Below are 16,469 nucleotides of genomic sequence, written 5' to 3'. Positions count from 1 at the left end.
GGGTGGAGAGCTGGGGTGGAGAGCTGGGGTGGGTGGAGCTGGGGTGGGTGGAGCCGGGGTGGGTAGAGCTGGTAAAAACAGATCAAAGAATTGATCTCAGGTTCGTTTTCTTCTGCCTCTGAATGTTGTTGAGATGTAGGGCACTCTAGCAGTCAGCTTGCAAATGAAAGGATGGAAAATCTAGATCCTTGATGCTGCCAAGTGGCTGACAAACCAAAGCTCAATAGAACTGCCCTGTCCTCGGACTTCTTGTCATATAAGTTAACAAATTCTTTGTCACTTAAACTACTAGGTGGATCAAGGTTTTCTGTTCTAAAAATGTTGAAAACATCATTACTACATGCCAGTGACTTGCCTGCCCTTTGACCATAAACCAAGACATATGCTCACTCTTCGTGTTGTTTAGGATGTGTGTGCAGTGCATCCCAAGGTGTTCTCTGCTATTCCGTTTCATTTTTAAAAATTCAGGTCATGACCCACTAAAGTGATTTCAAAGCTCATGAATGGGTCATGACCCACATTTCAGAGAACACTAAGTCATAGGGGATATAAACTGCAGGAAAGTACAACATGGTGTCAAAAAGACATGGTAACGAGGTGTCGGCACAGGAAGGAGCTGCCGTTTTGAGTTGGAAAGTACACTTTTTATCAGGGGAAGAAGGCAGAGAGCTGGAGACTCATGACAGGCACAGTGGTTAGAGACACAGGTGCTTCCAGAGCAGCAGGTGAGCCTGGCCTCAGGCTGAGTACAGTTCTCAGAAGCAGTGACTGACGGGGCAAGGTAATGTGGAGCCACAAACCAGCGGCACCGTCACCGGGAAGTGTTGGTTTCATGGCATTTAAATGGCATCGAGGGGCCTTTGGTTGGGCCTGCATCTCTTTAGAGGGTCACATAAGAGATGCTCCAGGCACCAGGGGGATGAGAAATCCCGTGCCCGAGGAGACCAGTGTCCCGTCCCTCCCCCGTCCCCACTCTGTCTTCAGCCACTGCGAAGTCACCACCAGGGTCTCCACTGAGGAGTTGTTGATATTGAGTACAGAGCTGGCTTTTCGAAAAGTGCCCGATCCTAAACTTCCTCCAAATGAAACCGAGCTTGAGTGGCTGCCTTTCAAGCAGAAAGGCCTGTAAGTCCTGGCCTTTTGCTCTTCTTCTTCCCACTGCCTTCTAAAAAATTCCTGCCATGTCAGATCCAGACCCCACAGGCTGGTGGGGCTGTACTGTTTGGCACCTCTACTTAAAAAAAAAAAAAAAAAAAAAAAAAAAAGTGGTGGAGGAAGAATCGAAATATCTGGTTCAATCCGGTGTTTGCGCTATCTGTAGATTTGAATTACCCACATCCTTCCTTCCCTGCTCTCTCCCTGAAAAACACAAGTTGACTCTTCAAATAGAAATTAATTGGCACTCATCTGTAACTTCTTTCCATCAGGTCCACAGGAATTGGAAAAGCAGAGGACATTTTCCTTGGAGTCCACCTACTGTGGATGTTGAGTATCAATCCCCTTCAAATCCATGGACGTTTTAAAGAAAGACTCGTCAGCTTTCTAAAAGCCTTCGTTCCCCACAGTGGCAACCTTGGTGCTTGGAGCAAAGCACTTCTTGCCTTTCTGCCTCACTGGCTTCACACGGATGAAGAAAGCCACTTCTTGGTTAGTTTTAGGTCAGCCTGACACAAGCTAGAATCATCGGAAAGGAGGGAACCTCAATGAAGAAAAGGACTCCCCAGGGCGGTGGTGGCGCACGCCTTTAATCCCAGCACTTGGGAGGCAGAGCCAGGCGGATCTCTGTGAGTTTGAGGCTAGCCTGGGCTATCAAGTGAGTTCCAGGACAGGCACAAAGCTACACAGAGAAACCTGTCTTGAAAAACCAAAAAAAAAAAAAAAAAAAAAAAAAAAAAAAAAAAAAAAAAAAAAAAAAAAAAAAAAAAGAATCATAAACAGCTGCAGGACATTTTCTTAAGTAGTGATTGATGTGGAAAGGCCCAGCCATTGTGGGTGGTGTCACGGGCTGGTGGTCTGGTTCTATAAGAAGCAGCTGAGCAAGCCATGACGAGCAAGCCAGCAAGCAGCTCCCTCCATGGCCTCTGCATCAGCTCCTGCTCCAGTTTCGCCTGCGTGAGTTCTTGTCCTGACTTGCTTCAGTGATGAACTACATGTGGAAGTATAAACTAAATAAACCCTTTCATCCCCGACTTGCTTTTCGCCACTTTTTGGACAGCCACTTTGATCCTCAAGCTTACACAAAGTGATGAGCTCACATTACAGTTAGAGATTCAACCCTGGCATCTTCAAGGCTTTGCTAGTTCTCTCCGTGGACTCTCTCAACACTGTGCATAAGATTGGGCTTGAATGCTGAGTGAAAGCGAGCATTACGGTTGGAGTGTGAGACATCCTCCAGAGCCTCAGCCACGGGGGCTTGCTGCCAGCTCATGGACTCTTGACTGGATGCTGAGGTTTCTGGTCTAATCAATGGATTAATTTCTTGATGGAGCCATTAAACGACATGTCCGGGTCCAGGAGGTGAAGTGTGAGTTGAGGCTGGAGGAAGTAGTTCACTAGGGTGTGTCCTTGGGGTTTGTATGAATGAGTTTGCTGTTGCTACGAGAAAACATCATGACCAAACATGACTTATGGAAGGTTTATTGTGGCTTCTGGTTCCAGAGGGAGAGCCGAGTGGCCAGCAGGCACAGTGGCAGGAGCAGGAAGCTGAGTGCTCATATCATTAAAGTGAGAAGCAGAGACAACCCACGCAAAGCGGGGCAAAGCTCTACACTCTCAGAGCCAGCAATGTACTTCTCCAGCAATGCTGTGCTGATCTCCAAACAGTGCTCACCCGGGGACCCACTGCTCAAAGACCTCGGCCTGGGGGGGGGGGGCATTGCTCATCCAAACCACTCTAAGACTCTAACTAGTCCTGGCCTCTCTTGTATCCCCTTTCTCTGCTTCCTGTTTACCTTGAAATAAAGATGCTCAGGAGCCCAGAATAAATCATTTCTCCTCCATTTAAGTAGCTTGTATCCGGTTGGTTGGTTTGTTTTTGAAACAAGGGCTCACTATATAGACCAGGCTGGCCTAGAACTGACTGACTGCTTCTGATTCCCAAGTTCTGGGATTAAAAGTGGGTGCTACTGTGGTGACATTTTGTTTATGCTTTAACAAATAAAGCTTGCCTGAAGATCAGAAGACGGAGCTAGCCATTAATTAACCATAGAGGTCTGGAGGTCTGTATAGACGGAGCTGGGCCCCTTTTCAGTCTGAGGAGTTGGAGAGGTAAGAGGTGACTGTGACTGTTCCTTTACTTCTCTGATCTTTCAGCATTCACCCTGATATCTGACTCTGGATTTTTATTATTAAGACCAATTAGAATTCACGCTACATGCCACCATGTCTGGCCCCATGTCAGATATTTGCTCATAACCAACAGTGAGTGTCTTCATGATTTCTTGTTCCTTATCTGCTGAGGAACCTGAAGTGCGGAGTCATCTCCTGTGTCCCTGATTGTCAGACCTTTCCCTGCCTTGTTCATCTGTTTCTGGTGCTCACACTCCAGTGCTCTGTGCACCCCTGCTGCTCTTCCCATGTCTGTGCTCTCCTTCAGCGCTCCCTCACCCGGAAGAAGGTCCCAAAGCACGGCCCCTTTCCTTCCTCACCACCCCACATACGTCCAAGTCTACACTCCAACGTGTCAGTCGAGAACACTCAATACCAAACCTCAAACTATCGTTCCAGCGTTTCCTCCCAGCCTCCAGCTCATGGCCCAGAGTAAAGCACAGACAAGGAGTTCCTGGCACGTGATCTTGAAGCATTCCCTCACAATGTCTTGAAACACCCACTTGACTATTAACATGGCTTCATGAGGAGAAGAGGGCTTTGGTTGTCAGTACCTCACAGAGCCAATCACATGACTTGGATTCAGTAAATACTGGTTGGATGAACCAGTGAAGATGTAAGAATTCAGATAGTCTTGTTTTGGATGGAATCTGCTATGAAGACATAAGATATCCTTTGCCAACTCTGTTAAAATACCTATTTAGGATGTATAAAATAAATCATAATAACTGGAAAATATACTGTCCAAATTTTGAAGAAATGTAGAGTCATTTTAAATGTAGTCAAGAGGGAACTCAAACTTGGACTGAGCAGGCATCCTCATCTCCAGAAGGGGCAGGCTTGGGGGCACCCTCATCTCTAGCAGGGCAGGCTTGGGGGTACCCTCATCTCCAGCAGGGAGGGTTTGGGGGCACCCTCATCTCCAGCAGGGCGGGCTTGCAACACCAATGAAAGAAGCTAGATATTTGCTTTCCAGATCTTGACCTCTGACTTAGAGGATCAAGATCTGGGTCAACCAAAAACCTGGGAATCCCTCTTCTGTTGCTTGGCTCTGTGTGTTTAGATCTTACAGGGGTCACCTAAGACCTTTGGAAAACACAGATATTTACACTGCAATTCATAACAGCATCAAAATAACAGTTATGAAATAGCAATAAAACAATTTTATGCTTGGGGGTTACCACAACATGAGGAACTGTATTAAAGAGTTGCAGCCTTAGGAAGGTTGAGAACCCCTGATTTAGCGAGTCAAATATCTTTCTCAAACCTTCATAGCTCAGTAAAGGAGTAAATGCTTTGTAGACATTGGTCCTGCCTACATTAAGTCCGGTGTTCAGTTTATATTCCAGGAAGGGATCCACCAATACCCGAGTGGGAGAATCACGAGAAAGCCACACACAGTGTCCTCTGGCAACCATGAGGTCAGAACACATTTTCTTCTCTGACATGAAAAATTCTGGAATCCTGCAGAGGAAAGGAGACAAATGTCATCTAGAAGCCCAGTGGAACAGAATATTTCTAAAAATGACATATTTTAGAAATCAGAAAAGAATTCTAGAAAAAAAAATTACACCTTTATCAGAATAGAAGAAGATGTGGCCTTTATGAAGGAGAAGAAAATTATAAGAAAAGAATAAGGTGAAATACAATGAGAACAGGATTAAATAAAGAACTATTGTGTAGAAAAGAGAAACAGAAAGCCACAAATGGTGGTTTGTGGTGAGAACCAATTTAACAGTGGGTCAGAGAGCACCTAATTGTTTACTGATGTCCTAAGGAGGGATAAGGAAGCCGAGCAAGAGCCGAAGAACCCATCAAAGAAAACTAAAAGGGTTTGTTTTAGCTCCCAGTCCAAGTATAGTGGACCGTGGAGGGAGAACACAGGCAGCAGCAGACGCTGTGGCAGGTGGACACATCACATCCACAATCAGGGAACACATCACTGTAAGCTTGTGAATGCTCGGCTTCTACCTCCATTTTACACAGTTCAGGATCCGGTCACGGCACCATGCCACCCACAGGGGGGTAGGTCTTCACATCTCAGTCAAAGCAACCAAGATAATCCCACGGAGGCAAGCCCAGCACCTCAAATGGCGCTAGAGTTCGTCAGGTTGAAAATGAACACTAACTGTCACTCCTGGTATTTCCATTTTTTAGGGCCAGGGAGATGGCTCAGGAAGTGAAGGTACCTGCGGCCACACCTGGCAACCTGAGTTCATTTTCTGGGACCCACATAGTAGGAGGAGAGAACCAACTCCCCGAAGTTGTCCTCTGACGTTCACCTGTGTACCCACACACATACACCCATATACGATAATACACAAAATGAACTGTGTAAGTATTTAAAATTCACTTATTTGCATGGTGTGTGTGCGTGTGTGTGTGTGTGTGTGTGTGTGTGTGTGTGTGTGTGTGTGTGTGTGTGTGTGTGTGTGTCCGTGTCCAGAGGACAGCTTTGCGGAGTCTGTTCTCTCCGTCCACCTTCACATGGGTCTGAACTGACCACCAGGCTTGAGCAGCAAGAGCCTTTCTGACCCACTGAGGCATCTCACTGGCCCTTTCCACAGTTTTATCTTTCACGTATATGCATTCAAAACCAATCTCTAATAGATAATATTAGGTCATAATAATTAATCGTAGATAATTAATCATAATAGCTTTCCTCTCATCTAAAAGCAGTACGAGCCTGTTTGTACACAGAGAAGCGTAAGGAAAGGATTGTCACAGTTAGATGAGAAATTGCAAGGCTCCTCTCTCTGCTGGAGGTAGGGCAGTCTACTGCCGTCCCAGCCATGCCCACCTCCAGCCCTTGGCACCTCGAGGCATAGAGTGTACATCCACAGGCTTGAGTGGATGGCCACGAGCTCTTCGTGGGTGGAGAGCAGAGGTCTCTCGAGCTCTTTCAAGCTCCTCTGAGCCTCAGGCCATGTCTTCATGACGCTGCGACCCCAGGGACTGGAACTATTTCTGACCCTTCCGCTACCAGCAAGTTTTCTGTACGTAAAGGTCCTAGGCAGGTCTTTTTTGTTTTAAACAAGAGAGAAGGGTTAAATAGGCCCTGGAGTCTGTGGCAGTCTACGAGATCTACATGAGCTTGAGAGATCTGTTTTCTCTGGGCTTTCCCATCACCAATGCTGTGGAACCACAGAAAAGTCCCTCCCTTTCACTGACAGGGGAAGAAATCTGGTGGCCCAGCCTGCCAACCACTTGGTTTCAGCAAAAGCTTTGCATGTTTCCAACATCTCAATGCTTGTTTTAGCCACAGCAGTAGAGGCCTGTCAGGGCCTGTTCTCCGTCTGCCTGGGTAACCAAGCCTTAAAATGGCGTTTCCTCTGCTTGCTTAAGATGTGAAAGAGAAGAGAAGAGCCCCACAGGAAATCTTGCTCACAGCTTCCTGCCTCTGCAGTGACTAGAAATGGCCCAACCTGACTCAGCTCGCCATCATGGGATCTGAGGCGCCAGTCAGTTCGGGAGAGCTGTCCCTACTGAATCCAGAATCTCTCTTCTGCTTGTGGTTGGTGTAGCAACAGCTGCATCCTGGTACCTGTTCTCCTCCACCCAGGCGCAGGCATCAGGAGGTGGGTTCTGTTCTCAGCCCAAGGAGGTAGACCTTTGCACCACACAGTAACGATTTCTGTCTGGCTTATTGCCAATCTTTTCCTCAGTCAGTTAATACACTCTGGCAGAGGGTCACGCTGCTTTATTCATCCTGGATAAGACTCCCGGGCTCCGGCAGCCCTCCTCTGCCATCCTCCTGAGAAACTGGACCTGTGGACATGTGCCACCTCACTTGTCTCAACTGCTTCTAATGCAAAAGTCTCCTTTCTCTTCACTATAGAGAAATGAAATCTCTAGATAGTATAATCTAGCACAAGTAATTGCTTTCTGTCTTTTTATGGAAGAGACAGGGGCTTGCTCCCCTCGGGTGTGTGCTCTGTGGCCGGTCACTTCTGACGAGCAGGAGGACTTGAATGAGGTAGTAGAATCAGTGCAGGAACTTCCAACAGTGCTGGAAGATCGCCGGGGCTGAACTGGTTGGTGCTGGAGATTTCGGCAGAACACGGCTTTTGTGTTTAACTAGACTTCTTTTGGCAGAAAATGGCAGGAATTCAACACCAATTAAAAGGACAGCAGCGAAGGAAATAGCTGATGACTGGTCACGTCCGGATGGGTCACTGAATCAGGGATTGTTGCTATAAGCCTTGAGGATGACAGAGTCCTGGTGCTCTCGGCTCAGGTCCCCGACCATCCCTTAAGTGCTCCTGAGTGAGGCCCAGCCCACCCAGCAGACACTCCATCAGAGCTTTTTGGAGCCTTGAGCACCACGTGACCTCGGGCCCCCAGGGGACTCCATGGTGCTGAGGGGGGATGGGAAGCACCACAGTTGGGTCTCTCATGACCTCTTATCTCTGTTCCCTTTCTTTCTACCCAAAGCTCCTCCTTAGCCTCAGATACCGCTTCCTTTTCCAGCCATCCGGGCATCCAATTCCTTCTCCAGCCGTGAGGCATCTGTAGCTCTGCCTTGTTAGCCCATCACATGCTCTTAGACCCAGGGTAGCCTGGAGAAAGCCGTTGGCATCATTCACCTGACAGAAGACCACTCACACTTCATCTCGGCTGGTAGTTCACGGTCAGCATCACTGCTCCAACCATGTCCTGTCTGTTAAGATTTGATCTCTTAGCTTCTAGTCCTTCAGCCTCTGCTGGTGGTGAGGTGATCTGCCAGGATGATGCCAACCCAGACAGAGGTGCAGATTCTCTGAAGTTTATCCTGAAGCCCTGTCATGCCCACAGAAACCTGTCTTGTGTGTTAACTCTTGACACTCAGGGACATCTTCCAAGGATGCTCTAGGAGCGCACATACTTAGCATTGCAAATACAACTGAAATCCAAGTTTCCACTTTCACCTCCTCTCATCTCCTTTACTTGGCTATCTTTGGGTTGAGGAAATGCTGGCAGAACCCATCATTTTTTTTAACCAACCAACCAAACAAACAAACAAAGAGCCAGGCAGTGGTGGTGTACACCTTTAATCTCAGCACTCAGGAGGCAGAGGCAGGCAGATCTCTGTGGGTTCAAGGCCAGCCTGGTCTATTGTGTGAGTTCCAGGGCAGCCAGGGCTGTTACACAGAAAAACCCTGCCTCAAAAACAAACAAAACAAAACAAAAAGAAAGGGAAAACATGACTGGCAGTACACAAGGATTCCTCGGTGGTCCTCACCCACTCCTGAATCTCACTGTCAGGTTCTCCTTTGTAAACTAGATGCTAAGAACAAGAAGAGACATTTCCAACTTGTATCAGCTCTTTTCTCCATCAGTCTGAAGGAGGGACATCTGAGGAAAGCACACATTGTAAGTACCACACACGAGTGACTTAATGAACAGCATCCCCAAACAGCCCTCGGGTGCGTGTCTGCAGCCCCCAGAGGGCTCCCCCAACATAGCCCCTTCCTATGGCCCTGTCATTACACATTTTTTCTCACTTGGCTAACTGTAGGTTTCGCCAAGTCCTGGCTTTACACTGAGTAGCTCATTTTAATCTTCATGTTTTCCAACCAGCTAAAGTCATTGTTGCAACAAGACAGATGAACGACATGGGACATGGCTGCAGGGCTGCTTCCGGGCGAGGGCTGGAAGAAGGCCTTTGTCCTTCTGTGTGTTGCCTCGGGAGCTTTGATTGATCTTTGGGCTATTAAATACATACATACCTCACAGGCCTCTTCCTGTTTTGTGTACTCTTGCCGTGGTTTTAGATGAAGCGAAAAGGGCCCCCAAGGATCGTATCCCACCACTGGATGGAGGAATATCCTGGACCAGCGCAACACTGAGTACCAGGGCTTATAGCTTAAGAAAAGATTTATCACCCGGCAGCAGTGGTGCACGCCTTTAATCCCAGCACTTGGTAGGCAGAGCCAGGCGGATCTCTATGAGTTCCAGGACAGCCTGGTCTACAGAGTGAGATCCAGGACAGGCACCAAAACTACACAGAGAAACCCTGTCTCGAAATACAAAAAAAAAAATAAAAAATAAAATAAAAAAAAATCAAGAAAGAAAGAAAGAAAAGAGTTATCACCTCTTTCCTTCCCAGCCCCCACCACCTCCCCCACTTCCCCTCCCTGCCTAGGCAGGAAGCCACCTGCCAGACAGTGGTCACTGCTGGGGTCATACGCTCCGCGTGCATTACATGTGGAGACTTGACTCCCGGGTGAAGCCGCAGCCGCCTCCTCAGTTGAAAGCACATTCTTTCCCCAGCTGCTCCGCAAACCTTTGCTGCTGACACAGCCTTGCACACGGCTTTCCAAAATTACCAAGGCTAAGACATTCTTCCTACCCCCAGCGCCGGTGCTGACCCCAGTGCCGCTTGCCAATGCAAGGCCGTTCCCCCCCGCCCCGCCCCCCAACACACCAGTGTGTCTCACCCTAGGCCATGAGTAGCTCCGGGAAGAGCACTGGGCACACCTACCACTGGTTCGCTTTATTCTGAATTTCATCTAAATAGACTCACGCAGCGTGTCCTCTCTTTCTGAGAGCGGCTACCTTTGATCGACGTATTGCCCACGAGTGTCATCCAACCTGGGCGTATCAGCACAGAAGCTCTTCTTGCCGAGTGGCTTTTCTATGTACAAATGGAAGAGAGCACATCGGTGCAAGTCTGGTCTCTTCTTGATGGCCTTGGCTGCGGTCACCAGGCCGCTGCATGCGTTCAGATGTGTGCCCGACCTCCTTCAGATGTGTGCGGTCGTTTCTCTCGTGTGTCTACCCAGGAGGAACACTGCTGTCACGGCAGTAAGTGTTTAGCTTTACCGTGAACTCCAGAGTGGTGGCTTGAATACACTCTGGTGTGTGTTTAAACCTCACGACAGCCACGAGTGTCTGTCAGTCAGCTAGCTCCCGGTGGCTTCTGAGCAGCAACTCTGTGCCAAGCCCTGTTCTAGGAAAGAAACAGCAAAGATGAGACACATGATATCCCCTTCCTTGACACATTCCCACGAGGAGACGAGCAAACACCTGAGTAAGGGAAGAGGACAACCTCAGGGGTCAACGGTGCTGTGAAATCTAGAGCCTCGTAGAGGAGCCCGGGGCGGGGGTGCTTCTGCCGTCGCTGTGAGGGGGGCCTCCCTGGGGACTAACAACCGAGGGAGTACCTGAAATGCGAGCAAGGCTTGGCTGTGCACAGCGGGAAGATGGCTGGAACCGGAGGTCCGCCAACAGACGCCAAGGCCTGGCGGTCTGGGGAGAGAAAGGGGCACAAGGCTGGCACAGTCGGTCACTGAACTGAAGAACAGATGCGGAGAGACTGCGGTGTTCCGCCATGTGCCGGGCCTATTCTAGGCTTTGGAGACCCTGCGGGGAATGAGACATAAAGATGCCCTGTCCTGGGCCAAAGAGGTAAGGCAGCTGGGAGAGCCTGGATGAGTAAACAAAGGTCAAAGGCCAAGTAGGACTGGATAGAAAGGGACCTGGGTCTTCCCTGGAGTTGTGGTGGGAGGCAGGGAAGAGGGAGGTTTGCTTTAATCTCTCTCTCTCTCTCTCTCTCTCTCTCTCTCTCTCTCTCTCTCTCTCTGTGTGTGTGTGTGTGTGTGTGTGTGTGTGTGTGTGTGTGATATACATGAACACAGGCACACAATATAACTATAGATGTGTAAGGAACACATGTAAGGCCTAGAGTGAACAACCCTGGTCAGGAGTGATAAGCAATAGAATGATGTAAGTAAACCATGAATGGAGTAGTGATAAGCTATAAGCTTTGTGTGGAAGTAGGGACTGGACTAGAAACCTAGCCAGAAAGGGATATAAAAGATGAAGCCTCAGACCCGACCAACAGAGCTCGTCAGGCCCTCACGTGAGACGGCTCTCCTCCTCCAGAGACATGAGATCCTGTCACCAGTGCAGACATGGCTGACCTGAGAAAGGCTGACCCAAGATCCAGAGGAACAGACGTGGCACATCCAGACTTGTTCACCTGGAGAGGTGTACACCTGCTTCCATTTGGAAGACGGGATGAATACTGCTTGTAATCTTACTGTGTGAATAAATGAGTGTTACACCAAGTCTGAATCAAGAGTGATTATTCCTCCCCCATAACCGGGGTATGTGCTCACTACAAGAGGTAAGAGGTTAACCTCTCTGTGGTGTTGCGCCTCGTTTGACGTGGGTCTGTAGCTGTCCACCACTGCTGGCCCTTGAGCCTTAGGAATCACCTCTCCTGTCTCTCCTGCCCATCTCCTCACAGGAGCACTGTGAGTACAGCCTCTCCAACTCTGTCCAGTTGTACGTGGGTGCTGGGGTCCTGAGCTCCGATTCCCGTCCTTACATGGCATGTATCTTATGAGTCATCTCCCCAGCCCATCGTGGAGGATTTTAAGCAGAGGTGAGAATGATAGATTAGCCAGGAAGTGAGGGCAGAGGCAAAAAGATCCATTGGTGATTTGGGCTAAGGACTGCAAACTGGTGGCAGCCTAGGCTGTGGGGACCACGAAGATGACCTGCACCAAGGGTACATCGTGGAGGCAGATCTGACAAGCTACAATGAGGGATTAATTGCAAAGTGAATAAAAACTTAGTTTTATTAAATTTGTAAAATTTGATAAAATTAATAAATTTAATAAAAATAAATGTATTTTTATATTTATTTTATCATATTAATTATATTACATGATATAATTAAATGTTTTTAATAGGTTTTCTGCCTTCTGATAGTAAGTTTCTCCACTGACACAGCAAGCTAGGTCAAGCTGAATTGAAAAAGTATAACAATAGGTTTATTGAAAGCAACTCCTGGGCAGGTTCTCTGGTCCCAAAGATGGAGGCCAGAGAAGTCCCACCCCCAAACTAAAGCAGGGAGATTTTATAGGTTGTAGGCGAGGGGTGATGATGTGTCCACCACAAGCTGGGTTTGTGCCCAAGTATGGTCAATAGCTGAGCATAGGCAGGGATTAAGCTGTTGGCCACTTCAGGGGAGAATCTGCTATATTCACCAAGAATGCAGAACTGGGCTTTCTGGTGCCTTTTCTTTATTCAGAGACTCTCTGAGTGGGTGGGGTGGAGAGAGAGAGAGAGAGAGAGAGAGAGAGAGAGAGAGAGAGAGAGAGAGAGAGAGAGAGAAGAATGGGACTTTCTGGATTGTGCAGGGGCGAGCTGGAGGCTCCAACCAAACATTATTATATTTAATTATGTATAATATAACTACAATTGTACAGTATTCATTATATCATATTTATTTGTTATAAATTAAAAATAAAAAATAAACTCTGCTCCAGCTTAAATTCTAGTCAGTTGGCCTGAGCACCGAGCAGATGGCGGCGGCAGCACCAAGGCTGGAAAGACTCGGCAAGAGGGACCGTGGTGGGGGATAAGCACTGGCTCCGTTTGCTAACTTGGAGGCGCAAGTGAATGTTCGAAGACTAAACCCCCGAGCTCAGAGGAGAGCGAGACTGAAGACATGATAGAGTCATCGGCACACAGGCAGCTGTGACAGCTGACCAGGGTGACCTAGCGGGAGAGAGCAGGGCAAGGAGGAGATGGAGGTGTCTAGGAGTAGCTGAGAACTTGAAGATCCATTTTACAGATGGGGAAACCAAGGCTCTGAGAAGCTAAGCAAATTGTCCCAGGTCACAGTGTGACGAAGCTTGACCTACTCCAGGGTCTGCGTACTTGCCAGCTTCACTTCAACACCTGTGGTTTCTCAGCTCCGCCATGTAGATGTCCTGTACTCTCAAGCAAATTAGCCTCTGGGAAGCTCCTCTCCCCGTCTGTGAGGTGAGAGCAATGATAACCACGCACACCACTTAGGGCAGTGTGAGCATACAATAAACTAATAGAATGGAAACGCTCCGAACCATGGCTGGCGCACAGGGACAGTGGTTCGTGGTGCTGTGTGAGTCACAGGGAAGAGTAAGGCCAAGAAGCTCCTGTCTCCACAGCGGGGCAAGCTGGCTCCATTGCCACTGTACAGGCAGGGGACTGTGGGGGACAGGCCTGTCCTAGAAACTCTTTTATACTCGTTACCAGGGCAACCTTTGGTCCTGGATAAATCTAGCCTTGTCCTTATGCAAGTGAGCTGTGATGATGTCTTTCTACTTTGATGGAAGAGACAAGGTCTCCCTGTGTGGCCCTATGTAGTGTTCAAACTGAGAGACAGAGGGCTGGTGCCTCCACATGAGCTCTTGGCCTCTTGCCGTCTAGGTTGGCCCATCTGGGGACTCTCTTTGGCCAAGGGTCAGGATGGTGCCTACTGTTTACTTAAGTTAGTTGGTGTTGAGTACCTCGTAGCCATAAAAGTGTAGCTAGCTGATATCAGGTCCACTGGAGTTAATTTCACAACCTTATCTGAAAGTAATTAAGTGTTATCAGTTTCGTGAATGATGAACCCAGAAAATTAAAAGTTTCAGGGTATACCAAGATGGCCCAGTCAGTAAAGTGTTCATTGTGCACACACAGAGACTTGAGTTTGATTCCCAGCGCATGTGTGAAAAGCTGGGAGTGCCGGTCTACATTTGTGGTTCAGTGCTGGGAAGATGAGGAGCATTCCTGGGGCTTGCTGGCCAAACTGGTAGGCCCCAGGTCCCAGTGAGAGACCCTGTTTCCAGAAAAGTAGACATCCTCTAACAAATTACACCCAACTTTGACCTCTACACACACCAGACACACACACACACACACACCCCTACCTCAGCCCCTCAGGTTCTACCCTCACAGGGAAGAAGACAGACAATGAAAACAAATCATAATTTCCTAACACTTGCTTGGGACTCACCTCCCGGCTCCTTCCCCAGCCCTGTGATATTCTGATCCGAAAGCACAAAGTCCTTCAGCCAGCCATGGGCTGGAGCCGTGTGAGGACATTCTTGCATGACCTACTTGCCTTAAAGGAATCAAGGCAGAAAGGAGGGAGGCTGTGCTCTTCCCACACCTCAGATCTGACAGCCCAGCTTTTCTAAGCCCACAGCATGCAGCTTTTGATTAGGGTAGAGGGAGCAGGCCCAGGAGGTCCAGACCCAGCAGCAAATGTGGGTTTGAAGTGTTATTCTCGGCTGGCTGGGCCAGTGTCTCCATTGTTCTCAAAGCCTGGAGCAGATGCCTTAGGAAAAGCTCACTCTCTCAGTGCCTCACAGGAGCTTCCGTCTGGCTGGGGGTTCTTTAGTCTGAAGGAGGAATCAGCAGTGAGCCATGGAGGCGAGCGGCAGAGCAGGCTCAGGTTGGCACTGGGCGTGGCAGCTCCTTCATTAGGTGGCGGTGCTGGCGGCTACAATCAGCCCCCGGGAAGACGCTAATGAGCTCCATCCGCGGCAGATGGTGGAAGGCTAGCTTCTGATTTCTCTTGTTTCGCTGCTTTTCCTTTCCTCAAAAAATGTGCTAACCAAGACACTCCTTTCTTGTGTTGATTTTAATAAAGCCACATAGGAATTTTTAACCCTTTTTAACCTGACCTTCCTCAGATCATGAATTCAAGGAGCAATAGCCTCGTGGAACCCAGGGAGACTCGCCCCCTAGCATAATCACACCACACACACACACACACACACACACACACACACATTTGTGAGCCCCGAGGACCCTGTAGGTGTGGATTTCATTCTCTTTCTGTCTGAGACAGGCATAGGTCATGCTATGGTTAAGTTTTGTTCCCCCTGAAGACAGATAGATACACTACCCTGACACACACACTCACACATGAACTCATGAAGTGAATCCTACAGTCTGTCAAGTCCCTTCCACACGCAGGCACCCCACTAAGCAACACCCAGACATCACTTTAAGTAGGTGCTGTGATCAACCCATTTCATAGATAAGGAAATGAGGCTAAGGAATTTATCCAAGATCAAATGGCCAGGAAGGGACAGAACCCAAAGCCAGGAAAGTACAATTTCCCAGTCAGAGCTTTCGGGTGGTGTATTCCTCTGTCTTCCCAGTGAGCAGGTGGATGAATGGCTGAAGACTCCAGGATTTCAGGCATTTGTCTTCATTTCGAATTCTTGTCTGGGGGTGAGATGCTGAGAGGCTCACCAGTGGAGAGACAAGCGATTTAAAGAGGCATTGTTCCGAACTCAGGGATAGAGGGAAGAATTGTGAAGAGAGGTCCTGCGTAGAAAACCATCTGAAAATGTGATGGCGTAAACCAAAAGCCACTGTTTCTGCACTCTGTGAGCCAGGGCTCTGGGCAGAGGGTCAGCTTCACGCCATGTGAGATGGCCAGACTGTCCAGACCAGAGCCTTGCTCAGATCTCACATAACTCCGGGGCTTGGCATACCCTCCAGCTCTGCTGAGGTCTAAACAGAAACATCATCTTTCTGTCTCATTCTTTGAGACCCATCCAGTCAAAGGGTCAGCCTAAATTCAAGGGACGTGGAACAGATTCCTTCAGATGACTCAATGGCCTGTGTGTAAACATCTTTGCAGACGATCTACCCCACATGGTGTCGTGGTAGCGGCAGATGGCCAAGTGTTAGGCCGGTGTGACAGAAAATCCCACTGTGGCCACTTTGCTGGAAGGGAAAAGATTCTTCTGGAAACCACACTGCCCTCATTCTCTCAACTCGACAAGCAAATGTAGAAGGTGTTTGTTGGGCACGGACTGGCATCGCGCATCTGCTCCTTCAGATGGTGACCGTCTAGTCGTTCTCTGACCAAGAAGTCCAGCGCAGGCGCAGTACCCTCCCTTGAGCCAAGCAATGTGCACATACTGTCTGCCAGACAGACAGACAGACGTGGGCAAGGGGGAGGGGCAGGCGGTGTCTACCCCCAGAGCACTCAGGCAATGTGCCAGGGGTGCTGCGGGATTGCCAAGTGAGGAAGGCCAAACTAACTGCCAAAATAACCAGCTCCATGTCCTCTAACAAAGCCAAACCAATGCTCCATCAGAAAACCCATCAGGGACCTTAAGGACACTCAGGTCCTGACTAGCAGGGCATTTACAACCATGTTATACAACACATCCAAGGGGAAACGTAGGAAGGTAACCTGGTGTCCTGGTCAAGGTTTCTGCTGCTGCAATGACACACCATGACAGCTTGGGGACTGTCTCAGTTAGGGTTTCTATTGTGAAGAGACACCATGACCACAGCAACTCTTATAAAGGAAAACATTTAATTGGGGCTGGCTTACAGTTCAGAGGTTCAGTCCATTATCATCATGGCAGAAG

General features: G+C 48.6%; 1 long non-coding RNA gene across 1 annotated transcript; it reads right to left on the bottom strand.

Moving 5' to 3' along the window:
• Positions 1-4,505: 4,505 nt before the first annotated feature.
• Positions 4,506-16,469, bottom strand: LOC119086385. The gene is made up of 3 exons (XR_005089667.1): positions 16,433-16,469; positions 9,865-10,258; positions 4,506-4,791 (listed from the first exon to the last, which is right to left on the bottom strand). It is a non-coding gene; the product is annotated as an uncharacterized LOC119086385 (long non-coding RNA).

Source organism: Peromyscus leucopus, chromosome 20 (genome assembly GCF_004664715.2).
Source record: "Peromyscus leucopus breed LL Stock chromosome 20, UCI_PerLeu_2.1, whole genome shotgun sequence".
In the NCBI taxonomy this organism is placed as follows: Eukaryota; Metazoa; Chordata; class Mammalia; order Rodentia; family Cricetidae; genus Peromyscus; species Peromyscus leucopus.
This window is presented reverse-complemented; position numbering and strand designations above follow the sequence as displayed.